The following is a 14606-nucleotide window of genomic DNA, read 5'->3' on the forward strand; positions in this document are numbered from 1 at the left end:
TGCCACAGCTTGGTAAAAGGAGCCCTAGTTGAAAAGCACTTCCACACTCATTCTAGACCACTGACATGCCCCTCAAAAAACATACAATGCAGTTACTATTTGCAAATGACAAAATTAACACTTTACCACATCCTACATTAGGCCAGTCTTCCTGTGCTAAGCATGTGTTAGTGATTAACGCAGTTTAGTCAACATGCTTCTATATGTTGACTTATCTGCTTTTATTTCTGTATAAAGATATTGTGAATAGTTTCCTTTTGTCATACTTGTTTCTTCTTTGGAGAGATAAGGGAAAAGTTATCAATGTGGGCTATCAATCAGATGTATTATTTTACCACCGAGTCCTGCTATTTTAGCACATGTCCCATTTTATGCAACGAGACCTAGTTACTAATAACCCGGGTTAACGGAAAAATAACACATCTCAGTGGTAGCCCAGGTTAATAACTTCCCCCTTCATTAAAGAAAAAAAAGATATGTCTCTAGAAATTGAAATCACTGCTATATGTAATAAAAGTGAACCAAGTATGGGGTAATCAATGCATTGTGACATCACTGATGAGGGCCCTTAGGCATTGGTGGAATGAGGCATTATGACATCACAATATCAGCTCTGGTTAAATCACTGCTATATGTAATAATAGTGAGCCACGTTTAGGGCAGTCAAGCCATTATGACATCACTGATGAGGGTGGCTCTTAGGCGTTGGTGGAATGAGGTATTATGACATCACAATATCAACTCTGGTTACCAGACTGAGGACATTATTAATGTGGGCTACCTTTAAAACATGTTATTTTACCACTAACTCATGCTAGTTTAGCACAAGTCCCATTTTATGCAATGAGACTAGTTACTAATAACGGGTTAACCATAAAATAGCCTTTCTTAATGGTAGCCCACATTGCTAACTTCCACATAAATAGGAAAAATAATTTGTGGCACCACTTTGTAGCATTGTATGGTACTTCATTTAGAACCTCTGCATGCACACCCTAAAGCAGCAGTGCTTATTAATCTTTCCGTGGCTGTAACCTCACTTGTGTGACCACAGAAAGCCCGTGACCCAGCGGTATATAGGCCAATGATGTCTTTATGATGTGCCTGCCCAAGTTATTACCCACAGGTTAAGAAACCCTGCCCTACAGCTAATTTGGGGGGCTCTTTTACTAAGCTGCGTACGCGTCTCTACGTGCCCAACGCGCGCCAAAATGGAGTTACCACTGAATAACGCATGGCTCTTGCGGTAATTTCATTTTTGGCGTACATCCGATACACATGTCTGAAAAATATGTTTTATTTTCGGGCATGCGCAACGGATGGACGCCATGTGGCATTTGGAGCGCGTAGGTCATTACCACTCAGTTACCGCGTGAGTCTTTACCACTAGATCAATGGCTGGCGGTAAGGTCTCAGACCCAAAATAGACGAGCAGCAATTTTCATTTTGCCGTACATCCATTTTCAGCAAAAATGTAAAAAAGGCTTTTACAGGCGCGCTAAAAAATGGATCGGCGCGCATTCAAACCCTGCACCTACACTACCACAAGACATTTTTCAGCACACCTTTGATAAAGGACCCTTGATATCAATGCTTATATTCTATTTTTTTCACACATAAAAAAAGTAGAGCAGAATATAATAAGGTGAATTACACTCAGGTCCTGTAAGTATTTTCCTGTCCCCAGAGGTTTCCACTTTAAACCTGTACCTGAGGCAACGGAGGCTTAAGAGACTGGCCCAAGATCACAGGAAGCAGAGGTGGGATTTGAACCCTGACTTCCCTGGATCCTCAGGAGCTTAGCCGAGATTGGATAACAGAGCCGGTAGTGGGAGGCGGGGATAGTGCTGGGCAGACTTGTATGGTCTGTGCCCTGAAAAAGACAGGTACAAATCAAGGTAAGGTAGACACAAAAAAGTGGCACATTTCTTGGGCAGATTGGATGGACCGTGCAGGTCTTTTTCTGCCGTCATCTACTATGTTACTACCCAGCTTATAATCGAAAGTAATCGCCGGCTATTTCCCGACACAAATCGGGATATGGCCGGCGATTTCGCAAAAGCGGCGAAAAGCATATATTCGAAAGCTACATTTGTGATAGCTTCGCCGCTTTCCCTTCGCCTCGCCGGCGAAAGTTCAAAGGGGCGTGTTGGCGGCGAAGCGAAGGCGGGACATGGGCAGGCTTGGGCGTGGCTACCAGATGGCCGGCTTTCGCGGATAATGGAAAAATAAAACCCGGCGATAAGCAGTATTTCGCCGGGTTTACTTGGTCCTTTTATTTTCACGACCAAGCCTCAAAAAGGTGCCCCAACTGACCAGATGACCACCGGAGGGATTGGGGGATGACCTCCCCTTACTCCCCCAGTGGTCGCCAACCCCCTCCCACACTAAAATTATTAAAATACAAACCTTTTTGCCAGCCTGTATGCCAGCCTCAAATGTCATACCCAGCACCCAGACAGCAGTATGCAGGTCCCTGGAACAGTTGTTGTTGGTTGCAGTGGACTGCAGAAAGGCAGAGCCAGGCCCATCCCCCCCCCCCCACCTGTTCCACTTGTGGTGGGTAATGTTGAGCCCTCCCAAACCCCCCAAAACCCACTGTACCCACATGTAGGTGCCCCCCTTCAGCCCTTAGGGCTAGGGTAATGGTGCACACTTGTGGGCAGTGGGTTTTGGGGGGGGATTTGGGGGACTCAGCACACAAGGGAAGGGTGCTATGCACCTGGAAGTTAATTTGGTTGTTTATAAAAGATGTTTGAAGTGCCCCCTAGGGTGCCCGGTTGGTGTCCTGGCATGTGAGGGGGACCATTGCACTACAAATGCTGGCTCCTCCCACGGCCAAATGCCTTGGATTTCGCCGGGTTTGAGATCGCCGGCAGTTTTTTCCATTATTGCGGAAAAACAAAAGTGGCGATCTCAAACCCGGCGAAATCCAAGGCATTTCGCCGGCCCACACTGTATTATCGAAAAAAAAGATGGCCGGCCATCTTTTTTGAAAATACGGTTCCGGCCAGCTGTTGCGCCGCCGCCAAAATAGATCGCCAGCGACCTATTTCGCCGGCGACGTTCGATTATTCCCTTCCACGTTACTCCTCTACTGCTTTCCAAATGGCAGATTTTCTTTAAATGGTTCTGTTCATTCTGAACGTGTTGCAAGTATGTTTGACATTAACTGCTATGCATGTTCTAGTCACATATGCAGCAAAAAAGAGGTACAATTAGGATAGCCACCATCAGGTTCAACACACGATGGCAACAGTTAAGTCCAGCCAGTATTTCTCAGCTTGCAACAAGAGTGTTCGTCCATGGGCATGTCAACTGGATGTTATTATATACCTTTGTGTTTGACATCTGTACCACTGGCAACAAACCAAATAATTAGCAGTGTAGAGTCATCCAGCTGGGTCTTAGAAGAGAGCTGATCATTGGTCAATAACATCAGCTGATGTATTTGGCATCTAAGCATGGAGACTTGGAAGTTATAATGGCCCATGTGTTGCATGACATGAGAGAGGCTTCAGCATTCCCATCTATGAAACAAATGGCCAGAACTGCAGCTTGGGAAGGTTAACTCCGCTCCTATTGACTGAACCAGCCTAACTGGTAGAGAGGCATGAAAGGAGAACCGACACAACTGCAAAAAGATTGTATGAAAATTAAGCAGGGATCCTTAAATCCAGTCCTCGAGGTCCACAGCCGAGCCAGGTTTTCAGAATTTCCACAATGAATATGTATGAGATCTATTTGCATTCATTGCTTCCATGCACCCCACCCATGTTCCACCCAGACTCCACCCATGTGAATGCCCACCTTTAAATTACATAGCATTGCATTTAAGTGCCATTTTATAGGTTATCACGTAGCCGGAATATTAGCATTAACCTGCATATGTGTGCACTTGTGCCTGTATGGTAGTATTCTGGCCATTTACACACATTATATAAGTACATAAGTGTTGTCATACTGGGTCAGACCGAAGATCCATCAAGCCCAGTATCTTGTTTCCAACAGTGGCCAGCTCGGGTTACAAGTACCTGGCAAGATCCCAAAATAGTACAATACATTTTATGCTGCATATCCTAGAAATAAGCAGTGGATTTTCTCCAAATCCATTTTAATAATGTCTTATGGACTTTTCTTTTAGGGAGCTAGCCAAACCTTTTTTTTTAAACCCTGCTACGCTAACTGCTTTTACCACATGCTCTGGCAACGAATTCTAGAATTTAATTACATATTGAGTAAAGAAATATTTTTTCCAATTTGTTTTAAATGTACTACTTTGTAGCTTCATCGCATGACCCCTAATCCTAGTATTTTTGAACATACCAGGCACTAACTGGATGGTGTCATGGCAGTCTGTCCGGATCTTCAGCAGCACTATTCGATTATGTGCCTCTGAAAATCCAGGAATGACCCGGTCAGTGATGCTTAACTGGGTAGGAACCTCTACTACTGATTATGCCATGTTAAACATTGGGCCCTATATAGTTAATGCAGACTCCATGAACCAACAAGTGCTTGGCGTATGAGCAGATCTATCACATAAAGACTCCAGTATAATTTAAATATAAAAAAAGACTTTTATTCTTTATACCTTAGTTCCACTCTAACACAACTGACACTATTAACTACCTAAAAACTCTCATTCATTTCATCCATTCACCGTCCTCCACCTGTACCTGATAGTATGAACTGCACAAAATTACATTGGAAACATACAATATCTAACAGCTGTTAAGTTGATTTACATATTACACAAATTTTACGCTGTTTAATGCACAAGGAACACAACTCGATCCATCCAACGCAGTGATTCACACCACGTTTTCCACTTGGCCACTGCGTCCATATAATAAACTGGTGTTGGTTGTTTAGTCCTAAATGTGCAAAAACAAGTTAAAATGCTGACGCTCTGTTGACTGCTTCCAAACAGTCCAATGTTTCAGCAAAATCAACGTACAGGGGCTGAGTAATCGGTGACCATTAATTCACCAATGGCGTCTCCTATTCATGCCGGTTCCCCAATGCTGGACCGCATTTCACAAGATCTTCCTCAGGAGGAACCACCATAACATCGACAACATGTCAATAATATCACCATTTTCACCATCACTGTTCACATTTTAATATCACAACTACCCTACCTGTTCAAATAACACTTGCATTCAATAATCCGAATGGCTGCACGCCAGGTTGAGGCTCCCTCAGGAGTGGGCCACAGACCGCCGCACCAGGAGTTGCTGCACGCGGCGCACCCGACCGAATTTAAATGGCTGACAACAACTCCCTGCCCATAGTTCATTAAAGCAGATCTGCCAGATTCAAAGAGTCCACAGAGAGTAGGTTTGATTCAGGTTCCCATGAAATGGAGAATCTGCATGAAATCCATGTTGAATTCAGTCAGATTTTCTCCAGATCTGTTAAGGAAACTTAGATGAATATTCCCCAGATCTGTGGGCTCAATATTTAAAATAATTTATCCGGGTAGCAGCATCTACGAGCCCAATAGATGTCACTGACCGCAGCCAGTCACTGATTTTCAGAGGATAAGGCTACTGAAAATCATTAGAGACTGCCCTGGTACTGTCTGGAGATCACTGATGAAGTCCGGGGACAGAGCCTGGGCAGAGCAGGGGCATAGCCAGACTTCGGCGGGAGGGGGGGCCAGAGCCCGAGGTGAGGGGGCACATTTTAGCCCCCCCCCCGCCACCTTTGACCCCCCCGGCACCCCCTCCCCTTTCGACCCCCTTCCCGCTGCCGCCAACCCTCCCCCGAGACCCCCGCTGCCGCCATCAGGTACCTGAGCTGGCAGGGGTCCTCATCAGCTTCCACATTTGCTGCAGCAACGTGCCGGCCTGGAGACCAGCTGAAAAGGACTGGCTGGCGGGGGTTGCAGACCCCCGCCAGCACAGGTACCCGATGGCGGTTGCGAAGGAGGGTTAGCAGCGGCAGGAAGGGGGGGCAAAAGGGTCAGCGGGGGCCAGGGCCAAATCTGAGGGGGGCCCAGGCCCCTGTTGCCCCACGTAGCTACGCCCCTGGGGCAGAGCTTGATAAAGTCCAGATTGTTGTGATATTCAGTGCCAGTATCCTGATAAGTATCCATTTAGGACAATAAAAATGGCAGTGCCAGTGCCATACCTTGTAGAGTGATGCCACGGGCTGTAGAAACCCAAAAGAGTCATATTTGCTAGGGGATGAGAGGCTGATAAGCACAGACCAGGAAAGGGAACTTGGGGTGATAATGTTGGAGGATCTCAATGCAGCAAAACAATGAGACAAGGCGGTGGCTGTACCCAGAAGGATGCTAGGCTGCTTAGAGAGAGACATATCCAGTAGAAGATGTTGGTGAGGCCACATTTGTTCAGTTTTGGAGGCCATATCTCATTAAGGACATCAATAGACTTGAAGCTGTTCAGAGGATGGTGACAAAAATGATATAGGCTTGTGCCAAAATACGTACGAAAAGAGACTTGAAGACCTCAATATATATACCCTAGAGGAAAGAAGGGAAGGGGGTATATGATACAGACATTTAAATACTTGAAAGGTATTGATGGGTGATGTCCTCCCCTTCAATCTGGGGTTCTTCTGAACAGCCCTCCCGCTGGTCAGGGCTCCAAGGCAGAAACTCCTACGGCTGCCTCTTCCTTTCAATCAGGAAATGGCCTTTTTGCTCCAACTCCTAAGGAGCCAGAACTTCTCCCATAGAAAAGAAGTTTACGAAGTTTATAGAGAAATTCTTTTTCTAGTGCTTCTATTTTCTAACAGAGACAAGCTTGAGGACTCCCTTTATTTTATCAGTGTGAGTAGTCCTGGACTAGTCCTTCTGCCCCCTCTCCTCTAGTCATAAATAGATCTGTTATCTCTCAGTTCACATCCTTCCCTTTTCTCTTGAGAGGAAAAAAAACATAGAAATAACCTTCATCAAAACTGAAAGAAGTTATATGCAAATTAGTTCTTGCTCAACAGCTATCGCCACCCAAAGTCAGTCCAGTTTCTCATCCCATGGTTCTAAGCAATCTTAACACAGTCTTTCAGCATTTAGACTAATCTACACTTGGCTTGTCTCATAAATAAGTTTCACTCCCCCAACTTCTGTCTTAAGAAGAAGACGTGCCAGAAGCACTTAAAACAAAATCCAAAACCAAAAATACTTCCTAAATGGAAGAATTTGAGCCCTCTTTTAATAAGCCTAGGGCTCAAACTACTGACAACCCCCAAACCCTTCAATCACAATTAAGCAGGTTTCATTGTCTTATCCTCCTCATTTCTGCCAAAAAACAGAAGGAACAAAAAGGTAAATTATCTCTTTGCATTCTTATTCTCAGAGTTTATTTATTTATTTGTTGCATTTATATCCCACATTTTCCCACCTATTTGTAGGTTCAACGTGGCTTACATAGTACCGGAGAGGCGTTACAGACTCCGATGTAAACAAATACAAAGTGATGTTGAGGTAAGATAAAGTTCATGTGGCCCAGCCACACTAGGGAATCGTACAACGGAAGAGTTGTGTTATGTCCATTACGTTCTTTAGTTTTGTTGTGTTGAGTTCCTTTACTGAGGCATTACTTGACACTACCTTTATATGCTGCTACATATACTGGACGTCCATCTCCTCATCTGAATCTGGAAGCACAGGTGCAGCTTCCTCATATCTCACGGTCTCCCTGCTGGGTTCCAGGGTATTCCACCTCCATGGGTTGGCTTGTTTCCTCCCCCACACCCTCTTCCAGCTTAGCCTGAGGCTATATATAACTCTTCTTGTTCCTAGATAGCCTGTCCCCTACTAGGTGGTACCACCAGGGTCTTTCTGGACCTTTCTTCCTCAATCTGGATTCCCCTCCACCCCTTTGTCGTAACCCAGTGCCCTCTACTGGGGAAACCTTTAGTTGCAACCAATTTTCTCTGCTTATTTAGGGGCCCTTTTACTAAGGCGCACCTAAAAGTGGCCTGGACTGGTGTAGGCCCATGTTTTGGATGTGTGCAGGTCCATTTTTCATCACGCCTTGAAAAAATGCCTTTTTTTGTGGCCAAAAATGGATGTGCGGCAAAATTAAAACGATTGCGCGTCCATTTTCAGCCTGAGACCTTACCGCCACCCATTGACTTAGCGGTAAGGTCTCACATGTAGCATACGTAAACTGCCGATTACCGCCGGGTAAGCACCACGCGGTATAACGTAGAAAATATTTTCTATCGCATGTTTTGAATGCGCGTCAAAAATGGAATTATCGCCCGGGGCACGTGGTAGCTGGGTGGTAGTTCCAATTTGACGCACATTGGACGCGCATAGACACCTACACGCATTAGTAAAAGGGCCCATTATTTTCTGTGCTGAAATGAGAGGGAAAGTAGCGAAACTAGCGCTGTTTCTCCTATAGGTCCCATTTCTCTTTTTCATATGTAAACTAATCTTTTTCAGAGATGGGAAGCGGTAGAAATAGTGGTCATGAGTTGAGGTTGCAGGGTGGGAGACTTAGAAGCAATGTCAGGAAATACTTTTTTTCACAGAAAGGGTGGTGGATGCCTGAAATTCCCTCCTGCGGGAGGTTGTGAAGACAAAAACGGTGATGGAATTCAAGAATGTGTGGGATAAACACAGAGGAACACCAATCAAAGCAAAACGTAAATGACCTCATAACTGGAGTGACCTTTGACGGCAACTTCAGAGGTTGGGAAGTAAAACCAATGATAGGCAGACTTCTATGGTCTGGGTTTGGTAAATGGCAAAAGATGTATCAAGACCAAGGCTGGAATGGGCTTCGACGACAACAACTTCGGTAGTTGGGAAGCAGGACTGGTGCTGAGCAGACTTCTATGGTCTGTGTCCTAAAATTGTCAAGGAAACATGGAAATAAAGTATATCAGTATTTAATCATGAAAGAAGTGAAACCTGTGCAGAGTACCAGACTGATTGTGGGAAAGAGGAACCCGAACTATAGCTACGTAATGAAAGGTTCCACATTAGGAGTCACCACCCAAGAAAGGAATCTCGGCGTCATTGTTGATGATACGTTGAAACCCTCTGCTTAGTGTGCTGCGGCAGCTAAGAAAGCAAATAGAATGTTAAGTATTATGAGGAAAGGAATGGAAAACAAAACTGAGGACGTTATAATGCCTTTGTATCGGTCCATGGTGCAACCGCACCTCGAATATTTTGTTCAGTTCTGGTCACCGCATCTCAAAAAAGATATAGTGGAATTAGAAAAGGTACAGGGAAGGGTGATGAAAACGATAGAGGGGATGGGGCGACTTCCCTATGAGGAAAGGTTGAAGCATCTAGGGCTCTTCAGCTTGGAGAAAAGACGGCTGAGGGAAGATATGATAGAGGTCTATAAATTAATGAGTGGAGTGGAATGGGTAGACATGAATCATTTGTTTACTCTTTCCAAAAATACTACGACTAGGGGGCATGCGATGAAGCTACAAAGTAGTAAAGTTAATACAAATCAGAGAAAATCTTTCTTCACTCAACGTGTAATTAAACTCTGGAATTCGTTGCCAGAAAATGTGGTAAAGGCAGTTAGCTTAGTGGGGTTTTAAAAAGGTCTGGACGGCTTCCTAAAGGAAAAGTCCTAAAATGGATGTGTGACTTCCTAAAGGAAAAGTCCATAGACCATTATTAAATTGACTTGGGGAAAATTCACTGGTTATTACTGGGATAAGCAGCATAAAATGTATTGAACTTTTTCAGGATCTTGCCAGGTATTTGTGACCTGGATTGGCCACTGTTGGAAACAGGATGCTGCGCTTGATGGACCTTTGGTCTGTCCCAGTGTGGCAATACTTATGTACTTATGAACTCTGGTCACCTTGTTGGGCAGATTGGATGGACCTTGCTGGTCTTTATCTGCCGACATTTAATATGTTGCTATGATTTCTTAATAGCAGCCAGTACTAAATAATCAGGTATATGTTTAAACACCAAAGTCAGCGTTGAAAAGAAACATTGACCACAGAGTTTACGTGGAGGGGCATAATCGAAAGGGGCGCCCACGTTTTCCTGAGGATGTCCTCGCAGGGCGTCTCGACGAAGGGGCGTGGAAACCCGTATTATCAAAACAAGATGGGTGTCCATCTTTCATTTCGATAATACGGTCAGGATGCCCAAATTGCAAAATTTAGGTCAACCTTAGAGATGGTCGTCCTTAGAGATGGTCATCCCCGATTTTCAGCCATAATGGAAACCAAGGACACCCATCTCAGAAATGACCAAATCCAAACCATTTGGTTGCGGGAGGAGCCAGCATTTGTAGTGCACTGGTCCCCCTGACATGCCAGGACACCAACTGGACACCCTAGGGACTTCACAAATTGCTCCCATGTGCATAACTCCCTTACCTTGTGTGCTGAGCCCCCAAAACCCACTACCCACAACTGTACACCAAGGGGTGAAGGGGGGCACCTACATATGGGTACAGTGGGTTTCTGGTGGGTTTTGAAGGGCTCACATTTACCAGCACAAATGTAACAGGTAGGGAGGTCATCTGGTCAGTTCGGGCACCTTTTTGAGGCAAGTGCTCGTCAGGGACGCCCTTCTTTTTTCCATTATCGGTCGAGGACGCCGATGTGTTAAGCACGCCCCAGTCCCACATAGGACACGCACCCGTGAACTTTGGTCATCCCCGTGACAGAAAGCAGTTGGGGATGCCCAAAATCAGCTTTCGATTATGCCGAGTTGGGCGACCTTGGGCGAAGGACGCCCATCTCCCGATTTGTGTCGAAAGATGGGCATCCTTCTCTTTCAAAAATAAGCCTGATATTGACCTATGAAGGTCCATGTGAGTAGAATTAGGCTGAAATTCATCTGTTTTGAATTTTGAGCAACAAAATTTCTGCACATTTCTGGCCCGTAATGTCTTGTATTCTGCCAGTAGCTGATCGATTACCTCAAGGTTTGTACTGCTCAGAGAGAAGAATGTTCCTGGCAGAAAAACAAGTTTCTAATTGCCAGAAGTTGGTGATGGCTTTGATGTCAGGAACTAATCAAGGCACAGCGTGGGGTCCCATTGATCTCTCAGATAGTATGGACAGTCCCATGACAAGCTATCACTTTCAATCTTCTAGACAGTAGGCAGATCCTACCACTTTGAGCTGTTTTCATTTATTATTTCCTACAATAATTAACCTTTGCAGTTGACACTACACACAGAAAAATGGTTGATTTAGCACAAGTGTGAAACCTGAGAGCAGGAGCAGCTAACAATGGAGGATGGGGTTTTAATTCACAACTACCTCAACATTCAGAAAAAAATAGTTCGATTTATTTTGCCTACATTGATGTGTTGGAAGCTTAGTGCAGGATCTGCAGTTAGGATAGTGATCAGGAAATGTAAGATGAAGTTTATGGAAGAGTTGGAGGTGGAGAGGGTTAGGGACCTTATTCTGAATTGGGTAATTTAATGTAGTTATAGCATCGTGGGGATGAGAAAGATGATTTTTTTTTTTTTTTTGGGGGGGGGGGGGGTAGAGGATGGTTCAAAATAACAAGAACAATTGAAATCCAGAGGTCAACAGTAGGGATCTGCACATTTTCTGTTCATTTTTGGTTCAGTTGGGCTTCTTTCCCCAGTTTTTGGATTATATTTGGTTTGTTTCACATATTCATTGCGATGAGAGTTTGATAACATTTTGACAAGTTCTATTGTACTTAATGTGTCTTAGTTCGTAGGTTAATGCTTGTGAAATTGATTTCAGGAGAATCTGCGTGTGGCGGAGAACTTGAACATCCCATGGAAGATCACAAAGTGTGAAGAGAAAAAGTGGGATGTTTGACCACAGATACCAAAAGACTGGAGAGATGGATGCTTCTAAACAATCTCTACAGTCTTGTGAAATTGATTTGGCATATGCTAAATTTTTTAAGGCCCACAAACAAATGCACATCCCTATGTGACAGCATCTGGTGCACAAAAGGCTACTTCATGAAATGGATGGGACTACTAGAAACATGGGTGACTCTAAGAGGAGGAGTTATGAAGCTGCTTTAGGGCTCTAAGTGGTTGTCTCGTGGAAACATGACCCCTAGTGGTAGCACTGAGAGATTACTGCTAGAGGTGCCATTTTTGAGAGACAGCACCAACAAGAGCAAGAGCGACTAGGGATCACTCCTGCCCACGGACCCACAGGACCACTCCTGGGGTGAGGTGATCCTTTGAGGGATCGGGATTCTCATCAGGGGTAAGGATGTGATGGGGGGGGGGGTTGTGATCGGGGGCAGCTGGGATAAACTTGGGGTTGCGGGTGCTGATCAGTGGAGTGGGACTATAATTGGGTCGTGGGTGCTGATCAAGATGCAGGGATGTGATTGTAAGCTTGTCTTTTAGATTGTAAGCTCTTTGAGCAGGGACTGTCCTTCTATGTTTAAATTGTACAGCGCTGCGTAACCCTAGTAGCGCTTTAGAAATGCTAGTTAGTAGTAGTAGTAGTAGAAATATGGGTGCCGATCGGGTGGGAGGGGTGAGGATGTGATCAGGAATTGTGAGTACTGATTGGAGTGGAGGGAATGTGATTGGGGAGGTCATGGATGCTGATCAGGGCACTGTGGCTCTTTAAGATGCAGCCCACATCCACTGAGCCACGGCTTTGAGGCCTGCTGCCAGGCTGCTGGAATAATGCTGCCTGTGAGGTGGATCATGAGCACCTTTTTCATTTACCAGGGAAGTAATCAACCTGTGGTATTGAGATACTGCAGGTTGGTGACCCTCATGGTGCATCAAGATGCGGTAAAAACTCTCCTTGTACCCCACCTTGATAACTTCTCCCTATGAGGTTTATCTCCTCCAATTGATATAAATGAGGTCAGCATCACCTGTTCACTACAGTTGACTTACTCGTAATTACGCCAATAAAGCATTTTTCATATTCTGGCTGAAGTTTCAAGAGGCTTCAGAAATAGTGTTTGAACACTGGAAGGCATCCGCAAGAGAATTTATAGGAAACTTCAAAATGTAAATTGGTATTTTTTTTCCCAAAAATGTAAAAAAAAAAAACAAAAGAAAACACACAATTCAAATTTTCCACACATAGATTCTATAAATAAAGAGATGAAGAGAGAGAGAGAGAGAGAGAGAGAGAGAGAGAGAGAGAGAGAGAGAGAGAGAGCAAGAATTCTTTAGTCGTGTGTATGGTGAGCTTGCAATGTTACTGTCCACACGGTATCTGATAGACAACCAAGCAGCAGTGTTACATTTCCAGAAAAGTCAAGGTCATTTGTTAGATTCACCACTTGAGACTGTAGTGGTAACAGTGGCGTACCAAGGAGGGGGGGGGGGTGGTCCGCTGAAAATGACCAGTTAGTGCCAAATTCAAAAGCAGCTAACTTGTGGGCATTTCAAGGGTGGAATCAGGTGAAGTGCCCGATGTTCAGCCCCTCACTGCATTAGTAAACGACTTAAATTGAACCGCTTAAATAGCAGTCCTATCCAGTGGCGTACCAAGGGGGGGCGGTGGGGGTGGTCCGCCCCGGGTGCACGCCGCTGGAGGGGTGCCACGGCGCGCGCCTGTTGCCCTGTCTCAGTCCGAGTTCGCAATTCGCATGTGTTCACTGCTCCCTCTGAGTCTGCCCCGGAACAGGTTACTTCCTGTTCCGGGGCAGACTCAGAGGGAGCAGTGAACACATGTGAATTGTGAACTCGGAGACAGGGCAACAGGTGCGCGCCGTGGCACCCCTCCAGCGGCGTGCACCTGGGGGGGGTGTCATTTTGCCGGGGGGGGGGGGAGGTGTCATATCGCTGGGTGGGGGCCGCGCTGCACCCGGGTGGGGGGGCATTGGCGATCCGCCCCGGGTGTCAGCTAGGGTCGGAACGCCACTGGTCCTATCTTTAAGTAGTTTGTCTTTTGCAGTTAAGGGCTGAATATTGACTTAAGTGGCTGTTGGGCTCATTTTTGAAAGAGAAAAATGTCTAAAAGTGATATAAAGCAGCACTTGGAAGTTTTTCTCACAAAAACATCCAAACTGATATTTTCAAAATCAATTTTTAGACGTTTTTCTATGAAGTCCGTCAGAGGGGTGTTCAAATCACAAGGGGACATGTCAGGGGCGTGTTAAGGGCAGGATCTGGCTGTTCCTAAGACTTGGACATTTTTCAGCCGTAACGGAACAAAACAAAACCATCCAGGACTAAAAACTAAGACGTTTGAGCTACAATTGTTTTTATAACGAACAAGCAGTGACGTACCAAGGGGGGAGGCGGTGGGGGCGGTCTGCCCCGGGTGCACGCCGCTGGAGGGTGCCATGCGCCGGTCAGCCCTGTTCCGGGGCAGAGGGAGCATGGAAATGAATGAAGCTGACCGATGCGCGGCATCCCCCCAGCGGTGTGCACCTGGGGGAGAGGGTTCTTTCGCCAGAGTGGCGGGGGTGTCCTTTCGCCAGAGGGAGGGGGTGTCACGCTGCACCGGGCGGGGTGCTGCACCCGGGGGGCGGGGCACATCGGCGATCCGCCCCGGGTGTCAGCCCCCCTAAGAACGCCACTGCGAACAAGGCACAAAAGTGTGCCCTAAATGAGGGAATCAGGGGTGACCCCCCCCCCAATACTCCCCAGTGGTCACTGACTCCCTCCCACCCCCTACAAATGTGAATACAAATATGATTTAGCAGCCCC

The sequence above is a fragment of the Microcaecilia unicolor genome, chromosome 6 (genome assembly GCF_901765095.1).
Source record: "Microcaecilia unicolor chromosome 6, aMicUni1.1, whole genome shotgun sequence".
Lineage (NCBI taxonomy): Eukaryota > Metazoa > Chordata > Amphibia > Gymnophiona > Siphonopidae > Microcaecilia > Microcaecilia unicolor.